The 21,826-nt window shown below is 43.1% G+C and overlaps 1 long non-coding RNA gene across 1 annotated transcript in view; it reads right to left on the bottom strand.

The window, feature by feature from the left end:
* The window catches only part of LOC143783422 (uncharacterized), a 49,303-nt gene that overhangs the window by 6,824 nt on the left and 20,653 nt on the right, over nucleotides 1-21,826 (bottom strand). The window contains exons 2-3 of the long non-coding RNA XR_013217158.1: nucleotides 20,977-21,055; nucleotides 16,771-16,876 (exon numbers count right to left, since the gene is read on the bottom strand). This is a non-coding gene — a long non-coding RNA (uncharacterized LOC143783422). The remainder of the gene's footprint in view (nucleotides 1-16,770; nucleotides 16,877-20,976; nucleotides 21,056-21,826) is intronic.

The following is a 21,826-nucleotide window of genomic DNA, read 5'->3' as shown; positions in this document are numbered from 1 at the left end:
ATAACAACTGATACCGCGCTTGGGTGATACAGACAGAACCTGGCTAGCAAAAAACCAAAACCACATGAATATATGGCAATAGGTGATAGGCTATACGTTGTGACCAATCCAAATATAAGCTAATATGCGAGCCTTCACCCTGCGTATTGTTGAGACCGTGCATTCAATTGTATGTTGCTTGCAATATGATACCATGGACACATATAGTGCCCGTACCTTATGCGTTACTTATATACTAAAATGAACTCGGTAACGGCCGTGCATAAGTTCTTACCGAATAGAGGTATGGTCTGCAGGGAACAGATATATTGTGTTGTGATCCCGCTGGTCTGCTCGTTGTGATTCCTGGAGGTGATGTGTCTTATTCCCCTGTCATGATCTCCATGGCCAGAGAACTAGCATAAGCCTCAATAGGAACAAGCTCTTGGAAGATGTAACTGTACTGACCATGAACTAAACCTACCGCATCATCTAGAAGTAGCCAGGTAGCATGTCCTACTTTTTATCCCTATATGCCCAGCGCCGGCCGGAGAACTAAATAATGCTAGCAGAGGGAAATATAAGACCTGACTCACCTCTAGAGAAATGCCCAGAAAGGAGACAGAAGCCCCCCACATATATTGGCGGTGATATGAGATGAAACAACAAACGCAGCAGGAAAATAGTTTTAGCAAATTTGAGGTCCGCTTTCTAGATAGCAGAAGACAGAAAGCATACTTTCAAGGTCAGTAGAAAACCCTAACAAAACACATCCAGAAATTACTTTAGGACTCTGGCATTAACTCATAATACCAGAGTGGCAATTCCTGATCAACAAGAGCTTTCCAGACACAGTAACGAAACTGCAGCTGTGAACTGGAACCAAAATACAAAAACAAAACATGGACGAATGTCCAACTTATCTAGTAGATGTCTGGGAGCAGGAACAAGCACAGAGAGGCTTCTGATAACATTGTTGACCGGCAAGCATCTAACAAAGAAGCCAGGTTATATAGCGACACCCAGATCTAATCAGAACAGGTGAACAGGGAAGATGATGTCACAAGTTCAATTCCACCAGTAGCCACCGGGGGAGCCCAGAATCCAAATTCACAACAGTACCCCCCCCTCAAGGAGGGGGCACCGAACCCTCACCAGAACCACCAGGGCGATCAGGATGGGCCCTATGAAAGGCACGAACCAGATCAGAGGCATGAACATCAGATGCAGTGACCCAAGAATTATCCTCCTGGCCGTATCCCTTCCACTTGACCAGATACTGGAGTCTCCGTCTGGAAACACGGGAGTCTAGGATTTTTTCCACAACGTACTCCAACTCACCCTCAACCAACACCGGAGCAGGAGGCTCAACGGAAGGCACAACCGGTGCCTCATACCTGCGCAATAACGACCGATGAAAAACGTTATGAATAGAAAAGGATGCAGGGAGGTCCAAACGGAAGGAAACAGGGTTAAGAATCTCCAATATTTTATACGGACCGATGAACCGAGGCTTAAACTTAGGAGATGAGACCCTCATAGGGACAAAACGAGAAGACAACCACACCAAATCTCCAACACAAAGCCGAGGACCAACACGACGGTGACGGTTGGCAAAAAGCTGAGTCTTCTCCTGGGACAACTTTAAATTGTCCATCACCTGCCCCCAGATATGATGCAATCTCTCCACCACCGCATCCACTCCAGGACAATCCGAGGATTCCATCTGACCGGAGGAAAATCGAGGGTGGAACCCCGAATTACAGAAAAACGGGGACACCAAAGTGGCAGAGCTGGCCCGATTATTGAGGGCGAACTCCGCCAATGGCAAAAAAGCAACCCAATCATCCTGGTCAGCAGACACAAAACACCTCAGATATGTCTCCAGGGTCTGATTAGTCCGCTCGGTCTGGCCATTAGTCTGAGGGTGAAAAGCAGACGAAAAAGACAAATCTATGCCCATCCTAGCACAGAATGCCCGCCAAAATCTAGACACAAATTGGGTTCCTCTGTCAGAAACGATATTCTCAGGAATACCATGCAAACGAACAACATTTTGAAAAAACAGGGGCACCAACTCGGAAGAAGAAGGCAATTTGGGCAGGGGAACCAAATGGACCATCTTAGAAAAACGGTCACACACCACCCAGATGACAGACATCTTCTGAGAAACAGGCAGATCTGAAATAAAATCCATCGAGATGTGTGTCCAAGGCCTCTTAGGAATAGGCAAGGGCAACAATAATCCACTAGCCCGAGAACAACAAGGCTTGGCCCGAGCACAAACGTCACAAGACTGCACAAAGCCTCGCACATCTCGTGACAGGGAAGGCCACCAGAAGGATCTTGCCACCAAATCCCTGGTACCAAAAATTCCAGGATGACCTGCCAATGCCGAAGAATGTACCTCAGAGATGACTCTACTGGTCCAATCATCAGGAACAAACAACCTATCAGGCGGACAACGATCCGGTCTATCCGCCTGAAACTCCTGCAAGGCCCGCCGCAGGTCTGGAGAAACGGCTGACAAGATAACTCCCTCCTTAAGAATACCTGTGGGGTCAGAGTTGCCGGGTGAATCAGGCTCAAAACTCCTAGAAAGGGCATCCGCCTTAACATTCTTAGAACCCGGTAGGTACGATACCACAAAATTAAACCGAGAGAAAAATAATGACCAGCGCGCCTGTCTAGGATTCAGGCGCCTGGCGGTCTCAAGATAGATCAAATTTTTGTGGTCAGTCAATACCACCACCTGATGTCTGGCCCCCTCGAGCCAATGGCGCCACTCCTCAAACGCCCACTTCATGGCCAAAAGCTCCCGATTCCCAACATCATAATTCCGCTCAGCGGGCGAAAATTTACGGGAAAAGAAGGCACAAGGCCTCATCACGGCGCAGTCAGAACTTTTCTGCGACAACACTGCCCCAGCCCCGATCTCAGAAGCGTCGACCTCAACCTGAAAAGGAAGAGTCACATCAGGCTGACGCAACACAGGGGCAGAAGAAAAACGGCGCTTAAGCTCCTGAAAGGCCTCCACAGCATCAGGGGACCAATTAGCAACAACAGCACCCTGTCTAGTCAAATCGGTCAATGGCTTAACGATATCCGAAAAACCAGAAATAAATCGACGATAAAAGTTGGCAAAGCCCAAAAATTTCTGAAGACTTTTAAGAGAAGAGGGCTGCGTCCAATCACAAATAGCTTGAACCTTGACAGGATCCATCTCAATGGAAGAGGGAGAAAAAATATATCCCAAAAAGGAAATTCTCTGAACCCCAAAAACGCACTTAGAACCCTTGACACACAGAGAATTAGACCGCAAAACCTGAAAAACCCTCTTAACTTGCCGGACATGAGAGTCCCAATCATCCGAAAAAATCAGAATATCATCCAGATACACTATCATAAATTTATCCAAAAAATCGCGGAAAATATCATGCATAAAGGACTGGAAGACTGAAGGGGCATTAGAAAGACCAAAAGGCATCACCAAATACTCAAAGTGGCCCTCGGGCGTATTAAATGCGGTTTTCCACTCATCCCCCTGCCTGATCCGCACCAAATTATACGCCCCACGGAGATCAATCTTAGAGAACCACTTGGCCCCCTTTATGCGAGCAAACAAATCAGTCAGCAACGGCAATGGGTATTGATATTTCACCGTGATTTTATTCAAAAGCCGATAATCAATACATGGTCTCAAAGAGCCGTCTTTTTTTGACACAAAGAAAAAACCGGCTCCTAAGGGAGATGACGATGGACGAATATGTCCCTTTTCCAAGGACTCCTTTATATATTCTCGCATAGCAGTATGTTCAGGCACAGACAGATTAAATAAACGACCCTTTGGGTATTTACTACCCGGAATTAAATCTATAGCACAATCGCACTCACGGTGCGGAGGTAGTGAACCCAGCTTGGGTTCTTCAAAGACGTCACGATAATCAGACAGGAACTCAGGGATTTCAGAGGGAATAGATGATGAAATGGACACCAAAGGTACGTCCCCATGAGTCCCCTTACATCCCCAGCTCAACACAGACATAGCTCTCCAGTCAAGGACTGGGTTGTGAGACTGCAGCCATGGCAATCCCAGCACCAAATCATCATATAGATTATACAGCACCAGAAAACGAATAGTCTCCTGGTGATCCGGATTAATACACATAGTCACTTGTGTCCAGTATTGTGGTTTATTATTAGCCAATGGGGTGGAGTCAATCCCCTTCAGAGGAATAAGAGTCTCCAAAGGCTCTAAATCATACCCACAACGATTGGCAAAGGACCAATCCATAAGACTCAAAGCGGCGCCAGAGTCGATATAGGCGTCCGTAGTAATAGATGACAAAGAGCAAATCAGGGTCACAGACAAAATAAATTTAGACTGTAAAGTGCCAATGGGAACGGATTTATCAAGCTTTTTAGTACGCTTAAAGCATGCTGATATAACATGAGTAGAATCCCCACAATAGAAACACAACCCATTTTTCCGTCGAAAATTCTGCCGCTCGCTTCTGGACAGAATTCTATCACACTGCATGTTTTCTGGCGTCTTCTCAGTGGACACCGCCAGATGGTGCACTGGTTTGCGCTCCCGCAGACGCCTATCGATCTGAATGGCCATTGTCATGGACTCATTCAGACTTGCAGGCACAGGGAACCCCACCATAACATCCTTAATGGCATCAGAAAGACCCTCTCTGAAAGTAGCCGCCAAGGCACACTCATTCCACTGAGTAAGCACAGACCATTTACGGAATTTTTGGCAGTAAATTTCAGCTTCATCTTGCCCCTGCGATAGGGACATCAAAGTTTTTTCTGCCTGAAGTTCCAAATGAGGTTCCTCATACAGCAAGCCCAAGGCCAGAAAAAACGCATCCACATTGCGCAACGCAGGATCCCCTGGTGCCAATGCAAAAGCCCAATCTTGAGGGTCGCCGCGGAGCAAGGAAATCACAATCCCAACCTGCTGTGCAGGGTCTCCAGCAGAACGAGATTTCAGGGACAAAAATAACTTACAATTATTTCTAAAATTCTGAAAGCTAGATCTATTCCCTGAGAAGAATTCCGGCAAAGGAATTCTCGGCTCTGATACCGGAGCATGAACAACAAAATCTTGCAAACTTTGTACTTTCGTGGCGAGATTATTCAAACCTGCAGTTACACTCTGTAGATCCATTATAGACAGGTGAACATAGAGCCATTCAAAGATTAGAAGGAGAGAGAAAAAAAAGAAAGACTGCAGCATAGACAGACTGGCAAGTGATCCAATCAAGAGCACACTAACTACTAGAGAAAAAAAAAAAAAAAAAAAAAAAAAAAAATTTCAGCAGACTTCTTATTTCTCTCCTTTCTCAGCCAAGGATTTTAACCCTTTAGTGGGCCGGTCAAACTGTCATGATCTCCATGGCCAGAGAACTAGCATAAGCCTCAATAGGAACAAGCTCTTGGAAGATGTAACTGTACTGACCATGAACTAAACCTACCGCATCATCTAGAAGTAGCCAGGTAGCATGTCCTACTTTTTATCCCTATATGCCCAGCGCCGGCCGGAGAACTAAATAATGCTAGCAGAGGGAAATATAAGACCTGACTCACCTCTAGAGAAATGCCCAGAAAGGAGACAGAAGCCCCCCACATATATTGGCGGTGATATGAGATGAAACAACAAACGCAGCAGGAAAATAGTTTTAGCAAATTTGAGGTCCGCTTTCTAGATAGCAGAAGACAGAAAGCATACTTTCAAGGTCAGTAGAAAACCCTAACAAAACACATCCAGAAATTACTTTAGGACTCTGGCATTAACTCATAATACCAGAGTGGCAATTCCTGATCAACAAGAGCTTTCCAGACACAGTAACGAAACTGCAGCTGTGAACTGGAACCAAAATACAAAAACAAAACATGGACGAATGTCCAACTTATCTAGTAGATGTCTGGGAGCAGGAACAAGCACAGAGAGGCTTCTGATAACATTGTTGACCGGCAAGCATCTAACAAAGAAGCCAGGTTATATAGCGACACCCAGATCTAATCAGAACAGGTGAACAGGGAAGATGATGTCACAAGTTCAATTCCACCAGTAGCCACCGGGGGAGCCCAGAATCCAAATTCACAACATTCCCCCAATAGACCCGGCAGGTGCGAGGATGAGATGACCTGCGTTTGTTGGTGGACAGGTGGGCAGACGAGGGTTGGTGCCGCCTGGAGCCGTGCAGGTCTAATAGCTGTAGCTGCTCAGTGTAGAGCCAGGAAGACGTCCCGGCCGGAGGCGTCCCTGGTTACACTGAAGAAAAAAATGGCCGCCGCTGACAAGCAGCGTGTGACGTCACGAGCCTACGGAGCCCTGCTAGGACAAAAAGACTAACCAACGCGTTTCGAAGGGTAATCGCCCTTCTTCATCAGGGTTGATGCCCTATCTGGGAACTCCTCTATTTTATACCTCCACTGCGCACCTGTGCCTGCCCCTCAGGGCTTGAGGTCCCACCCCACCTGCCTTACTTAATATAGGTCTAAAATAACAGCCTATTTGTCGCACCACATTAATGTTACCCTATCATATCAAGGTTGTAAAAAATATACGCTTCCTGTCAACTATTTATTAGGACCTCCAAACAAAAACTAGCTCTGGACCATATTCAGAATGGTGTATACCACATTAAAAATATAAATATATGTTTATTAAATAAATATTTGTCATACTGAGCAAATATGCATAAAAATATAAAAATATGCAAATATAAGAAAAATACAAAATATATGAGAACTATCTTTATTATTTAAAATCATGTATTCAAATATGGACCAGTACTTAAAATATGCTAAAAAATATCTCTAAAATTATTTATATAAATATATTTCCACTGCCTCCAGACATTATTTAAAAATGACCATAACAGACTTGAACGTGCCACTTGGGCACAAAACTCCACACGTGTCACTGAAAGGCATATAATTCAAAATCGTGGTTCAAGCCTTTGGGAGTAAGGCAGTCCAACCTGAATATCCACTCAGACTCAATTTTTGACATCTGTTTCAGAAAATTGCCCCCCCTTGGATTTTGACGGACCTTTTGGATCCCACAAAATTGCACCCCTTTGACACTCATATTGTGTTTCTCTTTAAAGTGACGGGACAGGGGGTGACCTAAAAACCCTTTCTGAATATTTCTCAGATGCTCCTTTATTCGTACCACTAATTTCCTCTTAGTCCTACCAACATACAATTTCCCACATGGACATTGAATTAGGTAGATTATTCCTGATGAAAAACATGTTATTTTGTCCTGGATCTTAAATATTTCAGTGTTATCTGAATTCCTGAATGTGGCCTGGCACCTCCTATTTGAACCTGTACTAATACAGCAAAAACACCCCCCACATGGTGTAAAACCCATGTTAGGATCAGGTTGCTGGCTGCGCACCAAATCCTGCTTGTGGCCAGCCAGTTTTGCTGTAGGGGCCAGAAGATTGTTCAAAGTCTGGGCTCTCCTATATACAAACCTGGGGTATGATGGTAAATACTCCCCTATGATCCTATCCCTCTGGAGAATTGCCCAGTGTTTACGTATGATACCCTGAAATTGCTTATATCCTGCATGAAACTGTGTAATAATTGGCAGTTGTTTAATCTGTTCAGGGATAGTTTCCGTTCTTTGGGAATCGGATCTAGATCTATGTACCAGGGTGCTCCTGGGTATAGCCCTTGCTTCGTTTACTGCCCGTTCAACCAATGGCAGAGCATAACCCTTCTCCAGGAACTGTTGTGTGAGGTATTCAGATTCCTGCTCGAAATCACTAAGGTTGGTGCAGTTGCGCCGAATCCTGGTGAATTGCCCCTTCGGGATATTCGTGAGCCACACCGGCAAGTGGCAGCTGGTGGTATGAATATAACTATTCGAGTCAACTTCCTTGCGATGACATTTTGTACGTAGATGGCCCCCTTCTATAAAGATGTGAAGATCCAGGAAGTTAATAGTGCTGTCACTTATGGTGGGTGTGAACTCCAGGCCAAAATTATTGGTGTTTAAACCAAGGATAAATGAGTCTAGATCAGACCTGGTGCCCTCCCAAATAAGTATGACGTCGTCAATGAAACGACGCCACAATACCACTCCCGTACGTAATTGGCCATTTTCATAGATGGCCGACTCCTCCCACTTGGCTACGTATATGTTTGCAAAAGATGGGGCAAAACGCGTCCCCATTGCCGTGCCCCATTGTTGTAGGAAAAAACGGCCCTCATACATGAAATAATTGTGCTTGGTGATAAACATTATACATTCCTGTATATATTCAATTTGATTGCTGGAGTATACCCCTAATTTTTTCAAAAAATCTCCGGATGCCTGGCATCCCATGTCCTGATTGATGACAGTATATAAGGATTTAATATCCAACGTTGCCAGAATATACTTGGAATTCCACTCAATAGTTTCTAAAATCTCTAAGGTATGGCCCGTGTCCTTTAGGTATGCTGGAATTAAGGGCATACATTTCTGTAGATGTATGTCCACGTACTGAGATAAATTTGCCGTAAGGCTGCCAATACCTGAAATAATGGGCCTTCCTGGAGGATCTATCAGGTTCTTGTGCACCTTAGGTATATGATAGAAAAAGGCCACATTTGGACTCGGGTTAATTATAAACAGATACTCCTTCTTATCAAGAATACCTGATGATTTTCCCTTTAGGCCCAAAACCTTCAATTTCTTCACATATTGTGGAGTTGGATCACCCATTAGTTTTTTATAGGTGGTCAAATCCCCAAGGAGCCGTTCTGCTTCCTCCTGATATTTGGTTTTGTCTAAAATAACAATTCCCCCACCCTTGTCTGCCGGGCGGACAATGATATCGTTGTTAGTTTGCAGACTCCTTAGGGAACTTCTTTCTTGGAAATTCAGATTATGGGATCTATATATCCTTTTACCCTTCTGTAATTTCCTAATGTCTGCAGTTACCAGTGTATCAAATGTGTGGAATGCATTGGAATACTCCTGTATGGGGTTAAAGGTGGACGGGTTGGATAATGTAGTATGGATAAAACGGGATGACTCCTGCACACTACTCCTCAGGGCCGCTTGCTCCTTTTTCAAAAAATATTTCTTCAAAGCCAAGTTGCGCAAAAACTTTTTCATCCCAATATACAAATTAAAGGGTTTAGTGGAAGTGGTGGGGGCAAATTTAAGGCCCTTTTGTAGAAGTGAAACATCACTGCTTGATAACTGGTATGAACTTAGATTATATATTTTTTGAGAATTATTGGATGCAGTCCCTATTTTCTTTTTGGCGAGTTTCCCTCCCCTCTTACCTCTTTTGGTTTTTGAGGTCTTACCCGGAAAAAATCCTTATTGAGTGGTGTATATACTCCTGATCCCTTCAATCTTTTATGTACGGGGGCAGGGCCCTTTTCCCTCCCTTTCCCTTTTACGCCAGATATAGGTCCATTACTGGCTGTAGTTCTTAATGTCTGTGCCCTGGGTTTTGAAATTTTGGTCTTATTGAGAAGGGTGGTTGCTCTATTTGACCCGTGACCTACCTCCGTATCATTCCTTGCCCCTAACTGGGCAGTACTGGAGCACGCTTCCCCTATTGTAGAAGTAATGATATGGTCCTCTTCTCTATATGAGGACAACGGGGAAAACCGATTAGATACCGGGACAACTGTCTCGATGTCACGGTCTAATGGGGAACTAAGCTCCGTGGTCACAGGTGTGTTGGGATATAAGGAGAACTCCAGGGTTCTATCTTGATCAATGGGGTCAGGAGGATACCTGGGCGGATTATCGCTCCAGCCTGAGGGACTCGGTTCTAAATTCTGGTCTCTTCCACGAACCGGTGTATACTGCGTAGAATTAGAATCGGCATATAGTGATACATTAATTGGACTATCTATTCCATTATGTCGAGATTCTGAAAAATATTCATCCAGGATCACCAGCTGGCTGGAATCCAGCTGTTGATCAATACTGGATTCATTACCTCTATTATTCCGTATAGGGTGAACACTATATGTCTGCTCAGGTAAATTGTCCCTCCTAAATTTTTTAATTTTTTTCTCAATAATCTCTTTCTCTTTACTTTTTAATCTATGCAGGATACTATCTGCTAGTTCCTGTATCCTATCCGTGATGGTACATGTTTGTAGTTTTTCGAATATTTCCACTACTTGGTGGCTCGTCCGCTTGAGATTAGCCAAGCGTTTATCTAGGATAAACTGCAATGCTGAGAATGAGAAATTTCTAAACATGTCCTCCCACTCTGCCTTAATCCTGGAATCACCAAAATCACCCGCGAGTGTTTTGTGGATGAGTAGGCCTTTTGGAATTATTCGTGCTTGTAAATATTTTTCAAGAGATGCTACCTCCCACATATCCCTCATCTCTATAAATAATAGTTTCTCCAACTCCTTAAGAAGTCCCGTTGTTATCACTGTTTCAGGTAATGTAGGAGACCTGGAGGAAAAATGCTCCTGAAGTGCAGTGAAACGATATTCCCTGTTATCGCGTAGAGCATTGATTGCCATCGTGGGGCTGCCAAGTGAACAGGCACAAAGAATGAATACCAATAAATATACAAACGACACTGGCGCTCGCCACTATTGCCCACTCCCTGAGTGGGGATAACCAATGGGATCACCCAGCTGCTGGTAACACCAAAGAATGTGCCACTTCTATGAAAAACAAATACATATAACAACTGATACCGCGCTTGGGTGATACAGACAGAACCTGGCTAGCAAAAAAACAAAACCACATGAATATATGGCAATAGGTGATAGGCTATACGTTGTGACCAATCCAAATATAAGCTAATATGCGAGCCTTCACCCTGCGTATTGTTGAGACCATGCATTCAATTGTATGTTGCTTGCAATATGATACCATGGACACATATAGTGCCCGTACCTTATGCGTTACTTATATACTAAAATGAACTCGGTAACGGCCGTGCATAAGTTCTTACCGAATAGAGGTATGGTCTGCAGGGAACAGATATATTGTGTTGTGATCCCGCTGGTCTGCTCGTTGTGATTCCTGGAGGTGATGTGTCTTATTCCCCCAATAGACCCGGCAGGTGCGAGGATGAGATGACCTGCGTTTGTTGGTGGACAGGTGGGCAGACGAGGGTTGGTGCCGCCTGGAGCCGTGCAGGTCTAATAGCTGTAGCTGCTCAGTGTAGAGCCAGGAAGACGTCCCGGCCGGAGGCGTCCCTGGTTACACTGAAGAAAAAAATGGCCGCCGCTGACAAGCAGCGTGTGACGTCACGAGCCTACGGAGCCCTGCTAGGACAAAAAGACTAACCAACGCGTTTCGAAGGGTAATCGCCCTTCTTCATCAGGGTTGATGCCCTATCTGGGAACTCCTCTATTTTATACCTCCACTGCGCACCTGTGCCTGCCCCTCAGGGCTTGAGGTCCCACCCCACCTGCCTTACTTAATATAGGTCTAAAATAACAGCCTATTTGTCGCACCACATTAATGTTACCCTATCATATCAAGGTTGTAAAAAATATACGCTTCCTGTCAACTATTTATTAGGACCTCCAAACAAAAACTAGCTCTGGACCATATTCAGAATGGTGTATACCACATTAAAAATATAAATATATGTTTATTAAATAAATATTTGTCATACTGAGCAAATATGCATAAAAATATAAAAATATGCAAATATAAGAAAAATACAAAATATATGAGAACTATCTTTATTATTTAAAATCATGTATTCAAATATGGACCAGTACTTAAAATATGCTAAAAAATATCTCTAAAATTATTTATATAAATATATTTCCACTGCCTCCAGACATTATTTAAAAATGACCATAACAGACTTGAACGTGCCACTTGGGCACAAAACTCCACACGTGTCACTGAAAGGCATATAATTCAAAATCGTGGTTCAAGCCTTTGGGAGTAAGGCAGTCCAACCTGAATATCCACTCAGACTCAATTTTTGACATCTGTTTCAGAAAATTGCCCCCCCTTGGATTTTGACGGACCTTTTGGATCCCACAAAATTGCACCCCTTTGACACTCATATTGTGTTTCTCTTTAAAGTGACGGGACAGGGGGTGACCTAAAAACCCTTTCTGAATATTTCTCAGATGCTCCTTTATTCGTACCACTAATTTCCTCTTAGTCCTACCAACATACAATTTCCCACATGGACATTGAATTAGGTAGATTATTCCTGATGAAAAACATGTTATTTTGTCCTGGATCTTAAATATTTCAGTGTTATCTGAATTCCTGAATGTGGCCTGGCACCTCCTATTTGAACCTGTACTAATACAGCAAAAACACCCCCCACATGGTGTAAAACCCATGTTAGGATCAGGTTGCTGGCTGCGCACCAAATCCTGCTTGTGGCCAGCCAGTTTTGCTGTAGGGGCCAGAAGATTGTTCAAAGTCTGGGCTCTCCTATATACAAACCTGGGGTATGATGGTAAATACTCCCCTATGATCCTATCCCTCTGGAGAATTGCCCAGTGTTTACGTATGATACCCTGAAATTGCTTATATCCTGCATGAAACTGTGTAATAATTGGCAGTTGTTTAATCTGTTCAGGGATAGTTTCCGTTCTTTGGGAATCGGATCTAGATCTATGTACCAGGGTGCTCCTGGGTATAGCCCTTGCTTCGTTTACTGCCCGTTCAACCAATGGCAGAGCATAACCCTTCTCCAGGAACTGTTGTGTGAGGTATTCAGATTCCTGCTCGAAATCACTAAGGTTGGTGCAGTTGCGCCGAATCCTGGTGAATTGCCCCTTCGGGATATTCGTGAGCCACACCGGCAAGTGGCAGCTGGTGGTATGAATATAACTATTCGAGTCAACTTCCTTGCGATGACATTTTGTACATAGATGGCCCCCTTCTATAAAGATGTGAAGATCCAGGAAGTTAATAGTGCTGTCACTTATGGTGGGTGTGAACTCCAGGCCAAAATTATTGGTGTTTAAACCAAGGATAAATGAGTCTAGATCAGACCTGGTGCCCTCCCAAATAAGTATGACGTCGTCAATGAAACGACGCCACAATACCACTCCCGTACGTAATTGGCCATTTTCATAGATGGCCGACTCCTCCCACTTGGCTACGTATATGTTTGCAAAAGATGGGGCAAAACGCGTCCCCATTGCCGTGCCCCATTGTTGTAGGAAAAAACGGCCCTCATACATGAAATAATTGTGCTTGGTGATAAACATTATACATTCCTGTATATATTCAATTTGATTGCTGGAGTATACCCCTAATTTTTTCAAAAAATTATTTTAGACAAAACCAAATATCAGGAGGAAGCAGAACGGCTCCTTGGGGATTTGACCACCTATAAAAAACTAATGGGTGATCCAACTCCACAATATGTGAAGAAATTGAAGGTTTTTCCTAAAGGGAAAATCATCAGGTATTCTTGATAAGAAGGAGTATCTGTTTATAATTAACCCGAGTCCAAATGTGGCCTTTTTCTATCATATACCTAAGGTGCACAAGAACCTGATAGATCCTCCAGGAAGGCCCATTATTTCAGGTATTGGCAGCCTTACGGCAAATTTATCTCAGTACGTGGACATACATCTACAGAATTGTATGCCCTTAATTCCAGCATACCTAAAGGACACGGGCCATACCTTAGAGATTTTAGAAACTATTGAGTGGAATCCCAAGTATATTCTGGCAACGTTGGATATTAAATCCTTATATACTGTCATCAATCAGGACATGGGATGCCAGGCATCCGGAGATTTTTTGAAAAAATTAGGGGTATACTCCAGCAATCAAATTGAATATATACAGGAATGTATAATGTTTATCACCAAGCACAATTATTTCATGTATGAGGGCCGTTTTTTCCTACAACAATGGGGCACGGCAATGGGGACGCGTTTTGCCCCATCTTTTGCAAACATATACGTAGCCAAGTGGGAGGAGTCGGCCATCTATGAAAATGGCCAATTACGTACGGGAGTGGTATTGTGGCGTCGTTTCATTGACGACGTCATGCTTATTTGGGAGGGCACCAGGTCTGATCTAGACTCATTTATCCTTGGTTTAAACACCAATAATTTTGGCCTGGAGTTCACACCCACCATAAGTGACAGCACTATTAACTTCCTGGATCTTCACATCTTTATAGAAGGGGGCCATCTACGTACAAAATGTCATCGCAAGGAAGTTGACTCGAATAGTTATATTCATACCACCAGCTGCCACTTGCCGGTGTGGCTCACGAATATCCCGAAGGGGCAATTCACCAGGATTCGGCGCAACTGCACCAACCTTAGTGATTTCGAGCAGGAATCTGAATACCTCACACAACAGTTCCTGGAGAAGGGTTATGCTCTGCCATTGGTTGAACGGGCAGTAAACGAAGCAAGGGCTATACCCAGGAGCACCCTGGTACATAGATCTAGATCCGATTCCCAAAGAACGGAAACTATCCCTGAACAGATTAAACAACTGCCAATTATTACACAGTTTCATGCAGGATATAAGCAATTTCAGGGTATCATACGTAAACACTGGGCAATTCTCCAGAGGGATAGGATCATAGGGGAGTATTTACCATCATACCCCAGGTTTGTATATAGGAGAGCCCAGACTTTGAACAATCTTCTGGCCCCTACAGCAAAACTGGCTGGCCACAAGCAGGATTTGGTGCGCAGCCAGCAACCTGATCCTAACATGGGTTTTACACCATGTGGGGGGTGTTTTTGCTGTATTAGTACAGGTTCAAATAGGAGGTGCCAGGCCACATTCAGGAATTCAGATAACACTGAAATATTTAAGATCCAGGACAAAATAACATGTTTTTCATCAGGAATAATCTACCTAATTCAATGTCCATGTGGGAAATTGTATGTTGGTAGGACTAAGAGGAAATTAGTGGTACGAATAAAGGAGCATCTGAGAAATATTCAGAAAGGGTTTTTAGGTCACCCCCTGTCCCGTCACTTTAAAGAGAAACACAATATGAGTGTCAAAGGGGTGCAATTTTGTGGGATCCAAAAGGTCCGTCAAAATCCAAGGGGGGGCAATTTTCTGAAACAGATGTCAAAAATTGAGTCTGAGTGGATATTCAGGTTGGACTGCCTTACTCCCAAAGGCTTGAACCACGATTTTGAATTATATGCCTTTCAGTGACACGTGTGGAGTTTTGTGCCCAAGTGGCACGTTCAAGTCTGTTATGGTCATTTTTAAATAATGTCTGGAGGCAGTGGAAATATATTTATATAAATAATTTTAGAGATATTTTTTAGCATATTTTAAGTACTGGTCCATATTTGAATACATGATTTTAAATAATAAAGATAGTTCTCATATATTTTGTATTTTTCTTATATTTGCATATTTTTATATTTTTATGCATATTTGCTCAGTATGACAAATATTTATTTAATAAACATATATTTATATTTTTAATGTGGTATACACCATTCTGAATATGGTCCAGAGCTAGTTTTTGTTTGGAGGTCCTAATAAATAGTTGACAGGAAGCGTATATTTTTTACAACCTTGATATGATAGGGTAACATTAATGTGGTGCGACAAATAGGCTGTTATTTTAGACCTATATTAAGTAAGGCAGGTGGGGTGGGACCTCAAGCCCTGAGGGGCAGGCACAGGTGCGCAGTGGAGGTATAAAATAGAGGAGTTCCCAGATAGGGCATCAACCCTGATGAAGAAGGGCGATTACCCTTCGAAACGCGTTGGTTAGTCTTTTTGTCCTAGCAGGGCTCCGTAGGCTCGTGACGTCACACGCTGCTTGTCAGCGGCGGCCATTTTTTTCTTCAGTGTAACCAGGGACGCCTCCGGCCGGGACGTCTTCCTGGCTCTACACTGAGCAGCTACAGCTATTAGACCTGCACGGCTCCAGGCGGCACCAACCCTCGTCTGCCCACCTGTCCACCAACAAACGCAGGTCATCTCATCCTCGCACCTGCCGGGTCTATTGGGGGAATAAGACACATCACCTCCAGGAATCACAACGAGCAGACCAGCGGGATCACAACACAATATATCTGTTCCCTGCAGACCATACCTCTATTCGGTAAGAACTTATGCACGGCCGTTACCGAGTTCATTTTAGTATATAAGTAACGCATAAGGTACGGGCACTATATGTGTCCATGGTATCATATTGCAAGCAACATACAATTGAATGCACGGTCTCAACAATACGCAGGGTGAAGGCTCGCATATTAGCTTATATTTGGATTGGTCACAACGTATAGCCTATCACCTATTGCCATATATTCATGTGGTTTTGGTTTTTTGCTAGCCAGGTTCTGTCTGTATCACCCAAGCGCGGTATCAGTTGTTATAAGAACTACAATCAGCATCACCCTGCTTTTGGTGCACACGTGCAGAGAGGAGATAATGGCAAGCTTAGGAAGCTGGCCTAGCACAGTGAGGTATGCGGCCAGGTGACCTGACTGTCCTAACCTAAGTCATCCAAACAACATTGTGGGATCAATGTTGGGCAGAGGAGCAAATCTGTATTCCAACAGCTATAAAACCTTCAGCTCCCATTTCAGTGCATTGTCCCACATGAATGGGGGTGGGAAGTTTTGGCTGTTCCATCATTGTTCAATTGTTCAATTTGTCTCCATAATTGTCCTCCAAGTGGTCCAGACTAGTACACTGCAGGGGGCTGATGCAATCCGTAATCAGCAGGCATTCCACATATTAACATACAAAAGGGTCATCGGACAGTCTCACATGAAACAATGTCTCTTGACTTACTGAACAAAAGAATAGTATGTATAGCGTAATTAAGAATAATTTACCTCTGCACAAGTGTCCAGATTGACTCTGTGTTGTCACAGTTTATTCTTAGGCTGAATTCTTGCATTATGCGCAACAGTAGCAGCAACAGCCTGTGGAAAGATGATTCTGAAACAGGGATGAACATGTAGCAATGATGGCTGATTCAAAGCTAGCTAAACAAGAAGACGTAAGGGGTTATCTGCATCAGATCTAGACTACAGGGAGACAGATATCTACAGCAAATCTATCTTCATAATGCAGTACTGTATATTTCAAAAGTCATGGGACATGACAAGTACTGTTACATAGTTACATAGTTATTAAGGTTGAAGGAAGACTTTAAGTCCATCTAGTTCAACCAATAGCCTAACCTAACATGCCCTAACATGTTGATCCAGAGGAAGGCAAAAAAAAAACCATGTGGCAAAGAGTAAGCTCCACCTTGGGGAAAAAAATTCCTTCCCGACTCCACATACGGCAATCAGACTAGTTCCCTGAATCAACGCCCTATCAAGGAATCTAGTGTATATACCCTGTAACATTATACTTTTCCAGAAAGGTATCCAGTCCCCTCTTAAATTTAAGTAATGAATCACTCATTACAACATCATACGGCAGAGAGTTCCATAGTCTCACTGCTCTTACAGTAAAGAACCCGCGTCTGTTATTATGCTTAAACCTTTTTTCCTCCAGATGTAGAGGATGCCCCCTTGTCCCTGTCTCAGGTCTACGATTAAAAAGATCATCAGAAAGGTCTTTGTACTGTCCCCTCATATATTTATACATTAAAATAAGATCACCCCTTAGTCTTCGTTTTTCCAAACTAAATAGCCCCAAGTGTAATAACCTATCTTGGTATTGCAGACCCCCCCAGTCCTCTAATAACCTTGGTCGCTCTTCTCTGCACCCGCTCTAGTTCAGCTATGTACACCGGAGACCAGAACTGTGCACAGTATTCTAAGTGTGGTCGAACTAGTTTGTTGGCGAGGCTTCTGGCATTAGTATACATGCACTTGATGTTCGTCTTTGTACCTCTATTCTTTCTTAAATTATTAACTGTTCTAACCCCACCCCCCATGCCACCGCCACCCCCAACTTCCTTATTTGTGCCCAGGTCTCTATCTGCACTATCTACCTCTCCTATAATTGAATACCCTCCCCCCCAATCCCTAGTTTAAACACTCCTCCAACCTTCTAACCATTTTCTCCCCCAGCACAGCTGCACCTTCCCCATTGAGGTGCAGCCCGTCCCTAGCGTAGAGCCTGTAGCCAACTGAGAAGTCGGCCCAGTTCTGCAGGAACCCAAACCCCTCCTTCCTACACCAATTCTTGAGCCACTTACTTTCCTCCCTAATGTCCCGTTGCCTCTCTGGCATGGCACGTGGTACAGGCAGTATTTTGGAAAATGCCACGTTGGAGGTCCTTGCTTTCAACTTGCAGCCTAATTCCCTGAAATCATCTTTAAGGACCTTCCACCTACCTCTAACTTTGTCATTTGTGCCAATGTGCACCATGACCGCTGGGTCCTCACCAGCCCCTCCCAGTAATCTGTCCACCCGATCAGCGATGTGTCGGACTCGAGCACCAGGTAGGCAGCACACTGTTCGACGATCCCTGTCTTTGTGACAAATTGCCCTACCTGTTCCCCTAATAATTGAGTCCCCCACTACCAGCACCTGTCTGGCCTGCCCTGCTCTCCTATTTCCCTCCTTACTGGAGCAGTCACTCCTCCGGCTTTCAGAGGACATGCCTGGCTGCAGCAGTGCTACCCCTGTACTGGCATCCCCCTCATCTGCCAACTTAGCAAACTTATTGGGGTGTGCCAGATCAGGACTAGCCTCCCTGGCACTCTTCCCTCTACCCTGCTTCCTAACTGTCACCCAGCTAACTGCCTCACTGTCCTGCAGCTCCATCCTACCATCCCCCCTCATCTATCCCATTGAGCGTCTGCTACTTAGCTTGTTTCTAATGAGAATATCCAAGTCCTTCTCCTGCTCTGTAATCCCAAGTACAGTATATTTCCAATTAATGTATATGCAGAAATACGATTATTGTGGCCGAGGTACATTACTCTACATTTATCAACATTAACCCCTTTCCAACATCGGGCGTAATAGTACACCGATGTCAGACACCCTCCCTTTGATGTTGGCTCCGGTGATGAGCCCACATCTTTTCTGGCACATGTCAACTGTTTTGAACAGCTGACATGTGCCACTAACAGCCGCTGGAGGAATCGTGATTCTTCCACAGTTGTTAACCTGTTTAATGCCGCTGTCTAACTCTGACAGTGGCATTTAACATGCACTTCCAGCAAGCATGCCGGAAATCCACCCATCGGTGACCCCCGTCATGTGATAGCGGGTCACCGATGGGTTGCAATGACAACCAGAGGTCTACTGCAGACCTGCATGGTTGTCACTGCAGGATTGCTATGAGTGCCGCCCGGTGGTCGTCTCGCATAGCAAATGAGTAATTGTGCTACATACATCTGATCATCGCCTGTATGTAGCAGAGGCGATCGGGTTATGACAGCTTCTAGTCTCCCATGGAAGCTATTGAAGCATGCAAAAAGTTAAAAAAAAGTAAAAAAAATATTTAAAATTTTTTCAAAAATTAAAGTTCAAATAACCTCCACTTCGCCCCATTCAAAATAAAACAAAAAAAACATGTTTAGTATCACCGAGTTCAGAATTGCCCGATCTATTAATAAAAAAAATTAACCTGATCGCTAAACAGCATAACAACAAAAAAAGGTCAAAACGCCAGAATTACGTATTTTTGGTCACAGCAGCATCGCATTAAAATTCAATAACAGGCAATCAAAAGATCATATCTGCACCAAAATGGTATCATAAAAACGTCAGCTCGGCACGCAAAAATAAGCCCTCACCCAACCCCAGATCATGAAAAATATGGGTATCGGAAAATGGCAAAAAAAAATTTAAACAAACTGAAAAGGCGTGTGCACTTGACCGTGTGAGTAGTTGTTTCGATGTTCTACTTTTATTTTCCTTCTAGTATACATGGTGTGGAGTGGCTAAAACAGGAGCATAAATTTCCCCCCCTAAAAAAAAGCGTGCTCTATGCTATGTATATTTTATTTGACTGTAAATCCATTAAATTACCATGTCTGTATAGTTTATTTCATTGTTAGTAAATGGACTGGAGAGATTTTTTGACTACACCTCATTAAGACCAATATTTTTTCTCTTTAAAAAACAATCTTCCCAAATTGGTTCTGGTTTAATTCACTCAATGACCATATTAAAGGCCCAGTTCTGTAAACACTCCTGGGCCAAGTTAATGCATCTCAACTGTACTGTACTTTTTTTCTTGAAGTTCCTTTGGAGCAATAAAATCAAAATGTGTTCATGAATGACACAATAGCGTTATAAAAAATCATTCAGGCTGAAAACAGATGGCTTCATGTCAGGTCAGTCTAGGGCAATGTCACACTTTGAATATTTGATCAGGTTCCAGATAGTACACAACAAAGAATATTCAATGTTCTGTTGTTTTCATTGACTACAAAATAAAATGTTGGTTGTACAGTAGCTTACTTCATTTTTGAAAATTATAATCTTGAAAATGTATTTACAAAAATCCTAGTAAAATTAATACAAAGAAAGAAAAATGAGAACCTTTACAGAAGGTCACAATGGGACCATGTGAAACAGAAAGCATTTGCCAAGAACAGTTTTTCAAGTCGCCGAAAGTTGTCAAGTTTATCGTAATCCAGAGTTTTTACACATCTGTTCAAATTACTCCACAGCAACCATTTATATATCCTTTGCGATTTTTACGCCCAATGGTAGATTATTTTTTGTAAATGTTTTAAAGTGATTCATATCATATGAACTTCTCTATTATCAGGACAAGATGGAAGATCTTGCTTCTTGGATCAAGATTAGGTGAAACTACGTACAACAACCGACCTACTTTGCTGAAATTTTTGGTATTGTACTCAGAATCCTTCTGATCTGAACCATGTTGATTTCTGAATTATGTCTGGAGCCTCGTTAGATAGCAAGGAAGAAGCCTGGCCATTAGACATAAGCGGATCAGGCAAGATTTGACTCTGTCTGCTCTCACGGATATTCCTGGGAAATTTGATTCACAGAGAAGTTATTCTCCATAAATTCTAATGTTCCTCTTCAGAACCCAGGTCATAATAAACACAAGATATAAAAAATAAAATAAAAATATTTTAGAAAACCACATACTTGCCTTACTGCTCACTTCTTCGGTTTCTCAGCTCCTCACCGTCACCCATATGGTTCAAATCGCATCTTCTGATCCCTGCTGAAAACATTGAAATTCCTTGATTTCTCTCACTAAGCTGGGACTTCCAGTTCTGATGAGGCCTGGCAGGATTCTGCCCAAGTGATCATAATGTCACAATGTTTGTCATGACCTTGTGCATGCACGCACAGAGCAGTAAAGTGAGTATAAGATTTTTTTTAAAAGCTTTTGATATCCCTTTGCTTTACAAAACTTACAAAAATATTTGAAAAATTTAAGTAGAATTGAATTCCACTTGAATATATTTGCTCATCTCTACTTGCCATGTCCCTGACCATGGTCATGATTGCACTATGTAGTATGGAAAACTTTCAAAGAAATATATCCGACTGATTGAGTGGTCATATCTATCATGATAAGGGAAAATATGCTTTTTATTTTTATGCTATTTTTTAAATGTACAAATTAATAATATTCCTCATATTCCTCATTCAGTAGAATACCTGTAAGCCAACTGAGATGTGTTGTGACTTTCTCAACTGTCCCGGTGCCATCAAAGTTCAAATCTAACTTCAATCATCCTATTTATTTTATATATTTTTCCTGTATGTAGCACCATTAATTTCCACACTGCTTTACAGACATTAACATCTCTGTCCCAATTGGGGTTTACAATCTAAATTCCCTATCAGTATGTCTTTGGAGCATGAAAGGAAACTGGAGTACCGGGAGGAAACCCACGAAAATACAGGGAGAACATACAAACTCCTTGCAGATGGTGTCCTTGGTGGGATCTGAGCCCAGGACCTCAGCGCTGCAAAGCAATAGTGC

This window comes from Ranitomeya variabilis, chromosome 6 (genome assembly GCF_051348905.1).
Source record: "Ranitomeya variabilis isolate aRanVar5 chromosome 6, aRanVar5.hap1, whole genome shotgun sequence".
Lineage (NCBI taxonomy): Eukaryota > Metazoa > Chordata > Amphibia > Anura > Dendrobatidae > Ranitomeya > Ranitomeya variabilis.
The sequence above is the reverse complement of the archived record's forward strand: the minus strand, read 5'-3'. Positions and strand labels throughout refer to the sequence as shown.